This window comes from Oncorhynchus mykiss, chromosome 3 (assembly GCF_013265735.2).
Source record: "Oncorhynchus mykiss isolate Arlee chromosome 3, USDA_OmykA_1.1, whole genome shotgun sequence".
NCBI lineage: Eukaryota > Metazoa > Chordata > Actinopteri > Salmoniformes > Salmonidae > Oncorhynchus > Oncorhynchus mykiss.
The window spans coordinates 23,524,536-23,538,479 of NC_048567.1; the positions used below are offsets into that span (position 1 = coordinate 23,524,536).

General features: G+C 40.0%; 1 protein-coding gene across 5 annotated transcripts in view; it reads right to left on the bottom strand.

Annotated features, from left to right (window-relative positions):
* The window catches only part of LOC110514498 (semaphorin-6D), a 157,239-nt gene that overhangs the window by 118,283 nt on the left and 25,012 nt on the right, over nt 1–13,944 (bottom strand). For 4 of the 5 annotated variants that reach the window (XM_036972497.1, XM_036972471.1, XM_036972455.1 and 1 more), the window contains one exon: nt 7,634–7,739. The exons of the other annotated variant lie outside the window; for it this stretch is intronic. The gene's annotated coding sequence lies outside the window, so the exon portion shown is untranslated. The remainder of the gene's footprint in view (nt 1–7,633; nt 7,740–13,944) is intronic. 5 annotated transcript variants of the gene reach the window in all.

The following is a 13,944-nucleotide window of genomic DNA, read 5'->3' on the forward strand; positions in this document are numbered from 1 at the left end:
AGTGCCAACCGTTTTGTCACCAAAACCCCATATACTACCCACCACTGTGACCTGTACGCTCTCGTTGGCTTCATACTCGTCGTCAAACCCACTGGCTCCGGGTCATCTACAAGTCTCTGCTAGGTAAAGCACCACCTTAGCTCACTGGTCACCATTGCAGCACCCACCTGTAGCACACGCTCCAGCAGGTACAGTGGGGCAAAAAAGTATTTAGTCAGCAACCAATTGTGCAAGTTCTCCCACTTAAAAATATGAGAGGCCTGTAATTTATCATAGGTACACTTCAACTATGACAGACAAAATGAGGAAAAAAAATCCAGAAAATCACATTGTAGGATTTTTAATGAATTTATTTGCAAATTATGGTGGAAAATAAGTATTTGGTCACCTACAAACAAGCAAGATTTCTGGCTCTCATAGACCTGTAAACTTCTTCTTTAAGAGGCTCCTCTGTCCTCCACTCGTTACCTGTATTAATGGCACCTGTTTGAACTTGCTATCAGTATAAAAGACATCTGTTATCAGTATAAAAGACACCTGACTAAATACTTTTTTCCCCACTGTATATCTCACTGGTCACCCCCAAAGCCAATTCTTCCTTTGGCCGCCTCTCCTTCGAGTTTTCTGCTGCCAATGACTGGAACGAACTGCAAAAATCACTAAAGCTGGAAACTCTTATTTCCCTCACTAGCTTTAAGCACCAGCTGTCAGAGCAGCTCACAGCACCTGCACATAGCTCATCTGTAAATAGCCCATCCAACTGCCTCATCCCCATACTGTATCTATCTATCTTGCTCCTTTGCACCCCAGTATCTTTACTTGCACATTCATCATCTTCTGCACATTCTACCATTCCAGTATTACCTCGCCACCATGGCCTATTTATTGCCTTTACCTCCCTTATCCTACCTAATTTGCATATACTGTATATAGACTTTTTCTACTGTATTAGTGATTGTATGTTTGTTTATTCCATGTATAACTCTGTGTTGTTGTATGTGTCGAACTGCTTTGCTTTATCTTGGCCAGGTTGCAGTTGCAAATGAGAACTTGTTCTCAACTAGTCTACCTGGTTAAATAAAGGTTAAATAAAAAAAGAAAATGATAAACACTTAAAATACTGATGTTAATTTAGTTATGGTTCTATAACTAATTACTGTGAATAAATATTACTGAATTACTTGCTGCTGGTGATATCAGTTATTTTCCTTACCAAAAAAATTGTGGCCTTTTAAGCATTCTAGTACAGTTAAATAGTTAACACACACACACAGACGCAGCGGTCTAAGGCACGGCATCCCAGTGCAAGAGGCATCACTACAGTCCCGGGTTCGAATCCAGGCTGTATCACATCCGGTCGTGATTGGGAGTCCCATAGGGCGGCGCACAATTGGCCCAGCATCGTCCGGGTTTGGCCGGGGTAGGCCGTCATTGTAAATAAGAATTTGCTCTTAACTGACTTGCCTAGTTAAATAAAAGTCACACACACACATACACCACACTTACCAAAAAGTTATTTTGTTGGCATTTACGTATGTCCCCATTACCAGTAAAACATAATCAAAACCTATTTCTTTCCTTTACTTGCTGTGCTGTTTCGTTGGTCATTTGTTCAGTCGTTTAATTCTCAACCAGGATTTCTATGGAACGCCGTTTGGATCTTTGCTATGGAATGCAGTTCGGGTTTTTGCGTGTCAAAAAGAAAACAATGAGCAATAGATAACACTATTTGACATGTCAAATAAGCTTGCTGAGCAATCAGGACCGGAATATGACTTCACGTCACAATAATTTAACAAGTTCATTAATTACACTATCACTTGCATTTCATGTATGCTATGATGCTGGGGAGGTTGTCTCGCGCACCTACAGTGCTGGTCATAAAAAAAGCTAGCTAGCTCATGGATGCAAACGATGTTCTTCCCCAAAAACATAGTAAAACTACATAATCTGTTTCAGTAGCTGTAGTTAGCTAGCTAACTATATAGCTAGGTGTCATCATCTAAAATAACCCTAATGTATAAGAGTTTTTATTTGATTAATGGTGGTCGGACCCATCTATGTGAAGCTAGCCACAATAAGGATTAGCCATAATAGTGGACTTTGTGGTTAGCCTTCAAAATAAAAGTATGGCATAATTCTACTATTTGTATTCATTTGCATCACTGTTAATGACATACTTTTATTTTGAAGGCAAACTTCAAATTCCACTATTGTGCCTAATCCTTATTGTGGCTAGCTTCACAACACATAACCAAGTCCGATCGAGCTTCACTATTTATTTTCATGAACTGAAGTTACATTTCAATAGGCGAACAACAAATGGCAACCTTGCTAATACTTACTCACAAGGATTCCTAAATCAATGCTAAGAATTATGAAAATGACTGCAGTTTCTACTGGTCTTACTTGTTTTCAGGCTGGCCGTATTGGTACCAAGCTAAAACTAGCTACCCCAGAAGTTGCGGTCAAACAAATGATGCTTTATTACCCCTCAGAGCCTGGTTCCTCTCTAGGTTTCTTCCAAGGTTCTGTCCTTTCAAGGGAGTTTTTCCTAGCCACCATGCTTCTACATCTGCATTGCTTGCCGTTTTAGGCTGGGTTTGTGTACAGCACTTTTTGGCATTGGCTGATGTAGAAAGAGCTGTGTAAATACATTTGATTTGATTACCAACGCGGTATTGTAAACACATCGTTTTGTGGTCGTTGTTTGCAGTCTTTTTTGTACATCTTTGACAGTGCTACTGTATCTTTTTTGACACGCAAAGACCCAAACGGCGTTCCATGGTATGTATGTCTTGAAGCTAATAGCAGTGACGCTATTACTGTGTAACTCCGGTAGGGCAACATCTGAAAAATAGTGCACTTGGTATTGTGAACCGGTGCTCGACCAGTCGGTGAAAGCCAACATCATCCACGACATAGAACGGTTGATTGTCAAGGGCAATGAATTCCATTATGTTGGCTTTAATGGATTTCGCCTTTGAGTTCTCTCGCTGAAATGTTCTTACTCTTTCAAATGACTGCTCGACTTGTTGACTGCTTGACCCACACAGCAGACATTGTGGGCTAGGTTATGAATGCTGTGTTGCACGTGTAGCGCAAAATTGTATGTGGCGTCATTACGGCATGGTATCGGCCTGAGGTCTAGTTTAAAGCCGATGTGCAAAACCGACGTTATATAGGTATGCACGTCAACTTTGACGTCGGTTTTGCACATCGGCTTTAAACTAGACCTCAGGCCGATACCCTGTTGGCATTTTTAGATAATATCTTCCGATTCTGATATGTTTACCGATATATTGTGCATCCCTATTTATTATTATACATCACATCTGACCATGATTAGGAGTCCCATAGGGCGGCGCACAATTGGCCCAGCGTTTCTCCCCCTCTAAAAACAGAAATAAATGTTTTGGCCTCGAAATAACTAATTATATATTATCAAGTTGATGGCACAGTCCTATAGCCCGGCACCTACATAAAGCTGAGTGACTCACTCATTCATGGCTTTGGATCAAAATAAATAAGTGCCAACATTCTTCCTGATAGTCTATAATAAAGAAATGTTTTGGTTATCTTGACCTGGACACCATGTACAGTATTATAACAGCCCTCCTGATTGACGCAGGGATCGTAGACACTGCATCGCAGTGCGAAATGTGTTGCTACAGATGCAGGTTCAATACCTGTGCCGGCCACCACCGGGAGACCCATATGTAATTATTGGCAGTCACATCATTGAAAAAACATATTTTTCGATATACTGTAGGCGACATTAGTCTCACTAATGTTGAGTAATGTGCTGTTAAAAGTGGTGTAGGTCTTATTTATTTAAAGAGCATTAGAAGCAATAGGATTTGAAGCCATAACATACAACTATTTTAGCATCGTTAGAAACACCATAATATAAATCAATTGAATTAAGCAACATTTCTTAAAATCAGTCCCATATACTATGTTCTTACAAAAAAAAGTTAAATGATCTAGTACAGCCACTATTGAAGGCTATCAAATTATTCTCAAAGATGCCCTCTGGTGGTGAAACTAGCACTAACTAGCTTTAATGTTTACAATGGCTGACACTTAAATAACGTGCCATAGAATTCTGTGGCACCATGCAAGCTGTGCTGCAGTACGCTGCAACTTTTAAAGGACGAACCACTGTAGAAATAAAGTATTTTTATCACCTAACAAAGGAGGGAAAAGGTATGTAAATAAATCTGTAGAGAATGATCTGCACTAAATAATAGGCTAGGGTTTGCTAATTGAATAAGCTCAATGAATTGTAAAAATCACATCTACTAATGTATCTGTAGTTAACAGAACCTCCTCATTATTCTACTAAACCTTGCTGACCTCTTACACTGGGTTAGCCCAGGGAAAAGCTGTCTCAGAGCATTAGGACAGAATCCCACTTGCCACACATCCCAGCACTTTCCTGGTCGGGAAGGCAAAAAGCATCATCTGGAGCCGGGGGAGTTCACTTAAACTAATTGCCAGGTTGCACGGGCACGCTGCATTCGTTAAACAAGCGAGCAGGCAAGTATTCAGGAGTAAGGAGTCCTTCACTGTAATCATTCCTTTATTCCAATCAAGGGTCTAAATTGAGCAAGCCCTCTCAACCGTCCAAGCAACAAAGACTTCTGATTACATTTAAGTAAGGAGACAAATAACTCAAGGAGGATGACAAAATGAGGACAAATATTTGAGAAAACTGGATTTCCACTTGGTCGGACTAACAAGCACATGGGCACAAACATTTGTACTTAAACACTTTGAATGTGAAGCCCATAAGATTAGTCATGCCAATTAAAATAACAAGTATGGTATTGTGTTAAATCATTTCTAAGAAAGGGCGACAGATGCTGAACAGAAAAATAATGTAAGTGCAATGACCCTGAAAATCCTACTAAGCTGGCATGAATCCTTGCTGCTCCAATCAAGAAAATTGTTATCTGAGAATCTAACTGAGTATGAGGACCCAAAAATAATGTACATGGTAGTAATTGGAGTGATTCTTGGCAAAGGAGCTGTAAAATTATAAACAGTGAGATGTCTCACAATTAATACATCCAGAGCCAAAATCCTGACTCACGATACATCCTATACATAGATAGACTTGTTATGACAGCTCAATGAATATAATCTGACAAGATTGGCACAAGGCAAAGGTATCATCATAACTATAAATGATGAGGATCAATAAAAATTCCCATATTCAGAATTAGGAGTTTGTCAGTTCAAGAATTAAAAAGACTTAAAAGATTAAAAATACTTTTCTTCCTGTATTTCACTTGAAATGGTACCTTTCAATTTGGTAGCAGCTCTTCAAATTGAGAAAAATAGCTTCACAGCCCTGCCATCCTTCTGTCAGGTTTCACATGTTATGGCCAGAGAGGGCCTCCACACACATCTGACAAACCAGCTATCCCCCACCCAGTACCCCAATCAAGAAAGCCATCCCCTCGAGACTGAACTTCTCAGTGTTGCCTTGGGGAAAGTGCATAGGTAACGTTTGAGGTGACCCTCATAGCAGGTTTGCTCACAGCAGACCTCATTCGCCAAGCCCACTTTCTCAAGCCTTGTATCGCTGTGACTTTGAAGTCTGGCCAGAGACGGGCTTTGAAAAGCCAGCAATCTCCACACCATGACCAGGCACAGGATTAGCAAGTCCCTGTAGGATTGGGTAGGAGGACAGGGGGTCGTTTTTGGGGGGTAGTGTGTGCGCAAGCATTTCCCCTCCGGACAGAGCTGGGGATTAACAAGCTACTAAGGAAGCAGAGAACAAGGAGCCAGCCTCTTTCTTGAGTTCCTCGGAAACCAATTTGTATTGGGAGGAACTGAGGGAGGCAGCTAATTCTGCCCGTGACCTCTCCGCATCAACTTTCTCTTGTTTTGCTGCTCAGAGTCTAAAACTATTTTCTCAGGAAAAGAGAGCTGTGTCCAGGCTGTCAATGTCCCTTTCCTTCACAGTGGCTTTGAAAAACAAGCCTCTACAGGGCATAGCAGAATAAGAGCCTGAGCGAAGGGGAGACTTCAATGATCGAGCATTAACAATTTAGCATTTACTGTTTGAAGAAAATAAAAACACATTTCTCCAACTGACGACATCACTGACAAAGTGTCGTGTCAAACTGGCTTTGAAACAAATAAAAAAGCCCTGAAACTACTGAACACACTTGCATATTAACTAATCAGTCCTTAAAACATAACTATCTGACAGAAGCATATGTTTTCAACTGGAACTGTGTCAACCATTTGGACACAGGACCATAGATAGCTTTCCCACTAGCATTTGTAGATTAATGAGGTCTTTGTCTTTTCTCCGATTGAAAGGAGCCTGAGGAGTTTGCCCTCTATGTCTTTGTTGAACAGAGTCTCTTATGGAAATGGAAGATTGGCCTGTATGTGTGGGTAAGCAAGGTGGACGGGCCACATCCAAGTTCAACTGACTTAATAAAGCTTATCTCCATCTACCCCGAGATCTCCTCACCCCAATTATACGCCTGACACCTCTAACCTCACCCCCGGTCCCCAATCCAGCTCTTGTCCTGCCCCTCCCTTCACTGCTCTTAAATCACTCTACAGGGCTGGCGAGTGTTGGGCTGATGTGGCAGTCATTCCCCAGGCTCCTCTCACTCAGTTTCTGGATCTGGCTGTTTGAATTGGGCCAGGGTTGGGGCATCTCCTCTGAGAGCCCTGGATGGTCAAGTGGCAGGTGAGATGGGAACTATTGAGAAGAGAGAAGCTGCTGTTTAAGCAATAGAAGGACACACTCCCCAAAGACTGCATATGTGCAGAAATTGCTCTAATTATACCTGTATGTCCTCAAAATGTAAAATAAAATGTAAATCACTCACTAACAGACACCAAACAATAACAAAGTACTGTAAAATGGGTCTTAGACCGATATTATGGACATGTTTTTTTTTTTTGACATTTGCACTGGTTCTACCCTCAGATTGGTCCAAGGTCACAGCTAGATTACATCTGGCCAACCATCTGTTCAGACCCATCCCATGAGATGGCCTGTCACCAGCACACCTTGGCCCTGTCCTCTACTGTCCGTGGTCATGGTCGCCAGGGACTGTCAGACTAGACAGGATGCCTCTTCATCTAGGCTACAGTCACTAGGGGAATCTATGCAGTTGTTTTTTTCAATACCTGCATTACTGGCGGGTTAGCCATAATGCAATTTAAGACACTTTCCATCACAGCCTATTCCTCAATCTGCTATTGTCATGCTAATAAACACATATTATCATGTTATATCTAATCTACTTCTACAAAAACAAAAAGCAAGGATATTTCAAAGTTATGAAGAGGAGTTACCCCCTACATTTGCCCATGAAAATTACTCAGCTCTGCAGACTGATTAAAATATTGTATAAAATCTAATGAATAATATATGTAATTACAATTAAAAAAGTGGCTTAATAACCTTTCACACTGCTTCCATTTATCAATCTGTCACTGGGTGCCTCCAGCCAGCAGAACTTGCACTCATCCCATCAAACCACTCATATCCAGAATTATTAAAGATCAAACAGTAAGAAGAACGTTCATAGCCAGAGCTACAACTCCAAATCAATATTCATCTCACTGCAATTAAAATTCACGGCAGTCTTACCTTAAACTTTCAACAAATTTGACTGTAGAGATTCAGCCAGCTGACACGGATAGATGACTGGCACTAGCTGGTTAGGATCGCCACCCCAAGTGAAGACATCCACAATCTAAACAAAAGAAGATTTTTTTTTTTATTTAAAACGGGCAAATTCAAGATGGACTTACAGTCAGACATTCACCATATGTAATGTTCTATTTCTTGGCTAGACCATCTGCTCCATTTGGTCATTTTAATAAAATAAAAAATTAAAACAATTTTTTTTTTTAACCTCTTAGAGCTCTAGGGGCGCTATTTCATTTTTGGATAAAAAACGTTCCCGTTTTAAGCGCGATATTTTGTCACGAAAAGATGCTCGACTATGCATATTCTTGACAGTTTTGGAAAGAAAACACTCTGAAGTTTCAGAATCTGCAAAGATTTTGTCTGTAAGTGCCCCAGAACTCATTCTACAGGCGAAACCAAGATGATGCATCACCCAGGAATTAGCAGAATTTCTGAAGCTCTGTTTTCCATTCTCTCCTTATATGGCTGTGATTGCGCAAGGAATGAGCCTACACTTTCTGTCGTTCGCCCAAGGTCTTAGCAGCATTGTGACGTATTTGTAGGCATATCATTGGAAGATTGGCCATAAGAGACTACATTTTCCAGAGGTCCGCCCGGTGTCCTTTGTCTAAATTTGTGCGTAATCTTCAGGTGCAGGCATTTTCTCCTGGGATTCAGGAGAGAAAGCATGTTTCCAAGAACGATGTATCAATGAAGAGATATGTGAAAAACACCTTGAGGATTGATTCTAAACAACGTTTGCCATGTTTTCAGTCGATATTATGGAGTTAATTTGGAAAAAAGTTTGCGTTTTGAGGACTGAATTTATGGATTTTTTTTGGTAGCCAAATGTGATGTATAAAACGGAGCTATTTCTAATACACAAGGAATCTTTTTGGAAAAACTGAGCATCTGCTATCTAACTGAGAGTATCCTCATTGAAAACATCAGAAGTTCTTCAAAGGTAAATGATTTTATTTGAAGGCTTTTATGTTTTTGTTAATGTTGCGTGCTGGATGCTAACGCTAATGCTAACGCTAAATGCTAACGCGAAATGCTAACTCTAGCTAGCTACTTTTACACAAATGATTGTTTTCCTATGGTTGAGAAGCATATTTTGAAAATCTGAGATGACAGTGTTGTTTACAAAAGGCTAAGCTTGAGAGATGGCATATTTATTTCATTTCATTTGAGATTTTCATAAATAGTTAACGTTGTGTTATGCTAATGAGCTTGCTGATAGATTTACACAATCCTGGATACAGGGGTTTTTTCATAGCTAAACGTGACGCAGAAAACGGAGCGATTTGTCCTAAACAAATAATCTTTCAGGAAAAACTGAACATTTGCTATCTGAGAGTCTCCTCATTGAAAACATCTGAAGTTCTTCAAAGGTAAATGATTTTTTTGAATGCTTTTCTGTTTTTTTGTGTAAATGTTGCCAGCTGAATGCTAATGCTAAATGCTACGTTAGCCATCAATACTGTTACACAAATGCTTGTTTTGCAATGGTTGAGAAGCATATTTTGAAAATCTGAGATGACAGTGTTGTTAACAAAAGGCTAAGCTTGAGAGCTAGCATATTTATTTCATTTCATTTGCGATTTTCATGAATAGTTAACGTTGCGTTATGGTAATGAGCTTGAGTCTGTATTCACGAACCCGGATCCGGGATGGGGAGATCAGAAAGGTTAAATAAAAAAATAAAATAATTTAAAAAAAATTTAAAAAATTGGGCTTTTAGCGTAAATTAACACCTCGAAGGTCCTGCATGTCACATCAATCAAATCCCTCTGCCGCAATTAATATATTGTGAAGCAGGGTTCCCAAAGTTCCTTTAGAACACAGACACAATTATATTAACAAGTGGACTTCTTCTTAAAAACAAGATGGAGCAGGTCAATAATATTAGAACTGGACAGTCAAGAAACTGTATGAATGAAGGGCTATTATCATTTCTACAGTTAGTTTAAGTCATTTTAAAAAGTAATATATATCTCCCCTTTTAAGGATCCACCCCTTTTTTCCCCAACTTTCGCCTAAAATGACGTACCCAAATCTAACTGCCTGTAGCTCAGGACTTGAAGCAAGGATATGCATATAAAGGAAACACTTTGAAGTTTGTGGAAATGTGAAATGAATGTAGGAGAATAACACATTAGATCTGGTAAAAGTTAATCAAAGAAAAAAAACACGTGTTTTTTTGTATTATTTTGTAGCATCATTTTTTTAAATGCAAGAGAAGGGCCATAATGTATTATCCCAGCCCAGATGCAATTTAGGCTTGTGTAGACTGAGCCAAAGAACCATTGCATTTCTGTTAAAATGTTTGTATCAAGACTGTCCAAATGTGCCAAAGTTGGTTTATTAACTTTAAGTTCATAACTGTGCACTCTCCCCAAACAATAGCATGGTATTATTTCACTGTAATAGCTACTGGACAGTGCAGTTAGATTAACAAGAATTTAAGCTTTCTGACAATATCAGATATGTCTATGTCATGGGAAATGTTTTTTGTTACTTACAACCTCATGCTAATCGCATAGCCTACGTTAGCTCAACCGTCCCAGGATCAGTAGGTCCCCCACGGAATGGTTGAGCTAACACACACACACACAAAAGTTTGGGGTCACTTAGAAATGTCCTTATTTTCCATGAAAACATACATGAAATGAGTTGCAAAATGAATAGGAAATATAGACAAGACGTTGACAAGGTTATAAATAATGATTTTTAGTTTAAATAATAATTGTGTCCTTCAAACTTTGCTTTTATCAAAGAATCCTCCATTTGCAGCAATTATAGCCTTGCAGACCTTTGGCATTCAAGTTGTCAATTTGTTGAGGTAATCTGAAGAGATTTCACCCCATGCTTCCTGAAGCACCTCCCACAAATTGGATTGACTTTATGGGCACTTCTTACGGTCAAGCGGTCAAGCTGCTCCCACAACAGCTCAATAGGTATGAGATCCGGTGACTGTGCTGGCCACTCCAGTATAGACAGAATACCAGCTGACTGCTTCTTCCCTAAATAGTTATTACAGTTTGGGTCATTGTCCTGTTGTAGGAGGAAATTGGCTCCAATTAAGCACCGTCCACAGGGTATGGCATGGCGTTGCAAAATGGGGTGATAGCCTTCCTCCTTCAAGATCCCTTTTACCCTATACAAATCTCCCACTTTACCACCACCAAAGCACCCCGAGACCATCACACTTCCTCCACCATCCTTGACAGATGGCATCAAGCACACCTCCAGCATATTTTCATTTTTTCTGCAACTCACGAATGTTCTTCTTTGTGATCCGAACACCTCAAACTTAGATTCGTCTCTCCATAAAAAAAAAATCCAATCTTCCTCTGCCCAGTGTCTGTGTTCTTTGTCTGTGTTCTTTTGTCCATATTAATCTTTTATTTTTATTGGCCAGTCTGATACATGGCTTTTCTTTGCAACTCTGCCTAGAAGGCCAGCATCCCGGAGTTGCCTCTTCACTGTTGACGTAGAGACTGGTGTTTTGCGGATACTATTTAATGAAGGTGCCAGTTGAGGACTTGAGGCATCTTTCTCAAACTAGACACTAATTTACTTGTCCTTTTGCTCAGTTGTGCACCAGGGCCTCCCACCCCTCTTTCTATTTGGTTAGAGCCAGTTTGCACTGTTCTCAGAAGGGACTGACTGATGAGTTTCTGGCCATTTTGAGCCTGTAATCGAACCCACAAATGCTGATGCTCCAGATACTCAACTAGTCTAAAGAAGGCCAGTTTTATTGCTTCTTTAAATCAGAACAACAGTTTTCAATGATCAATGATTTTCTAATGATCAATTAGCCTTTTTAAATGATAGACTTGGATTAGCGAACACAACGTACCCTTGGAACACAGGAGTGATGGTTGCTGATAATGGGCCTCTGTACATCTATGTACAGTCATGGCCAAAGGTTTTGAGAATTACACAAATATACATTTTCACAAAGTCTGCTGCCTCAGTTTGTATGATGGCAATTTGCATATACTCCAGAATGTTATGGAGAGTGATCAGATTAAGCGCCAGGACAGTCTCCCAAAGTTGATTCGGCTGTGGGATCGGGGCACCACCATTACAGAGCTTGATCAGGAAAGGCAGCAGGCAGGTGTGAGTGCATCTGCACGCACAGTGAGGCAAAGACTTTGAGGATGGCCTGGTGTCAGGAAGGGCAGCAAAGAAGCCACTTCTCTCCAGGAAAAACATCATGGACAGACTGATATTCTGTAAAAGGTACAGGGATTGGACTGCTGAGGACTCTGAGGAATCCCCTTTCAATCCCCAATTCTTGGAGGCATCCGTAAAACAGCTTGTCCGGAGAAGACAAGGTGAGCGCTACCATCAGTCCTGTGTCATGCCAACAGTAAAGCATCCAGAGACCATTCATGTGTGGGGTTGCTTCTCAGACAAGGGAGTGGGCTCACTCACAATTTTGCCTAAGAAACCAGCCATGAATAAAGAATGGTACCAACACATCATCCAAGAGCAACTTCTCCCAACCATCCAGGAACAGTTTGGTGACAAACAATGCCTTTTCCAGCATGATGGAGCACCTTGCCATAAGGCAAAAGTGATAACTAAGTGGCTCGTGGAACAAAACATAGATATTTTGGGTCCATGACCAGGAAACTCCCCAGACCTTAATCCCATTGAGAACGTGTGGTCAATCCTCAAGAAGCAGGGGGACAAACAAAAACCCACAAATTCTGACAAACTCCAAGCATTGATTATGCAAGAATGGGCTGCCATCAGTCAGGATGTGGCCCAGAAGTTAATTGACAGCATGCCAGGGCGGATTGCAGAGCTCTTGAAAAAGAAGGGTCAACACTGCAAATATCGATTATTTGCATCAACTTCATGTAATTGTCAATAAAAGCCTTTGACACTTATGAAATGCTTGTAATTATACTTCAGTATTCCATAGTAACATCTGACACAAATATCAAAGACACTGAAGCAGCAAACTTTGTGGAAAATAATATTTGTGTCATTCTCAAAACTTCTTGGCGACAACTGTAGATATTCCATAAAGAAATCTGCCGTTTCCAGTAATTTACAACATTAACAATGTCTACTCTGTATTTCTGATCAATTCTATGTTATTTTAATGGATTTTTTTTTTTTAGCTTTTATTTAAAAAAAACAAGGACATTTATAAGTGACTCCAAAACATATATACTACCGTTCAAATTCTTATATATATATATATATACACAGTGCCTTGCGAAAGTATTCGGCCCCCTTGAACTTTGCGACCTTTTGCCACATTTCAGGCTTCAAACATAAAGATATAAAACTGTATCCAAATCCGGCTTTAAACTTCTTCACAACAGTATCTCGGACCTGCCTGGTGTGTTCCTTGTTCTTCATGATGCTCTCTGCGCTTTTAACGGACCTCTGAGACTATCACAGTGCAGGTGCATTTATACGGAGACTTGATTACACACAGGTGGATTGTATTTATCATCATTAGTCATTTAGGTCAACATTGGATCATTCAGAGATCCTCACTGAACTTCTGGAGAGAGTTTGCTGCACTGAAAGTAAAGGGGCTGAATAATTTTGCACGCCCAATTTTTCAGTTTTTGATTTGTTAAAAAAGTTTGAAATATCCAATAAATGTCGTTCCACTTCATGATTGTGTCCCACTTGTTGTTGATTCTTCACAAACAAATACAGTTTTATATCTTTATGTTTGAAGCCTGAAATGTGGCAAAAGGTCGCAAAGTTCAAGGGGGCCGAATACTTTCGCAAGGCACTGTATATATATATATATATTTTTTTTTTTACTCAAACCACTCGTGGGCAGGATTCGTATGTTCGATAACCCTCTCAATAATATAGCCAGGTTTATAGTGGAAGGCAAACAATGATTATTGAAGTAAAGGAAAGACCCAAGCAGCAAAAAAAATAGATTTAAATGTCCTGTGCTTAAAATGTCAGAAGAGAAATAACATTGACTAACAAAGCAGAAGAGGACAAGTTTCTTTACAGGTTCTTCTCTATTCAGAGAAAGGGAAGTTAACAAAATTGCACTTAGTTTACATTGATAATGGGCAGATTATGAACAAAATCTGTTGACAAATCCTAGAGAGAGTTGGAGATGGCCAAATCACAGGGCATCTCAGAACACAATCTGTTCTGGCAATCTGCTTAAAGAGAATTAGGCTTCACTTTGCCAGTTCCCCTTTCAGCACAGAGCGGTTTGAGAAATCTTTGGATTTCTCTCTTTGAATTCTCCACTCTCTGAC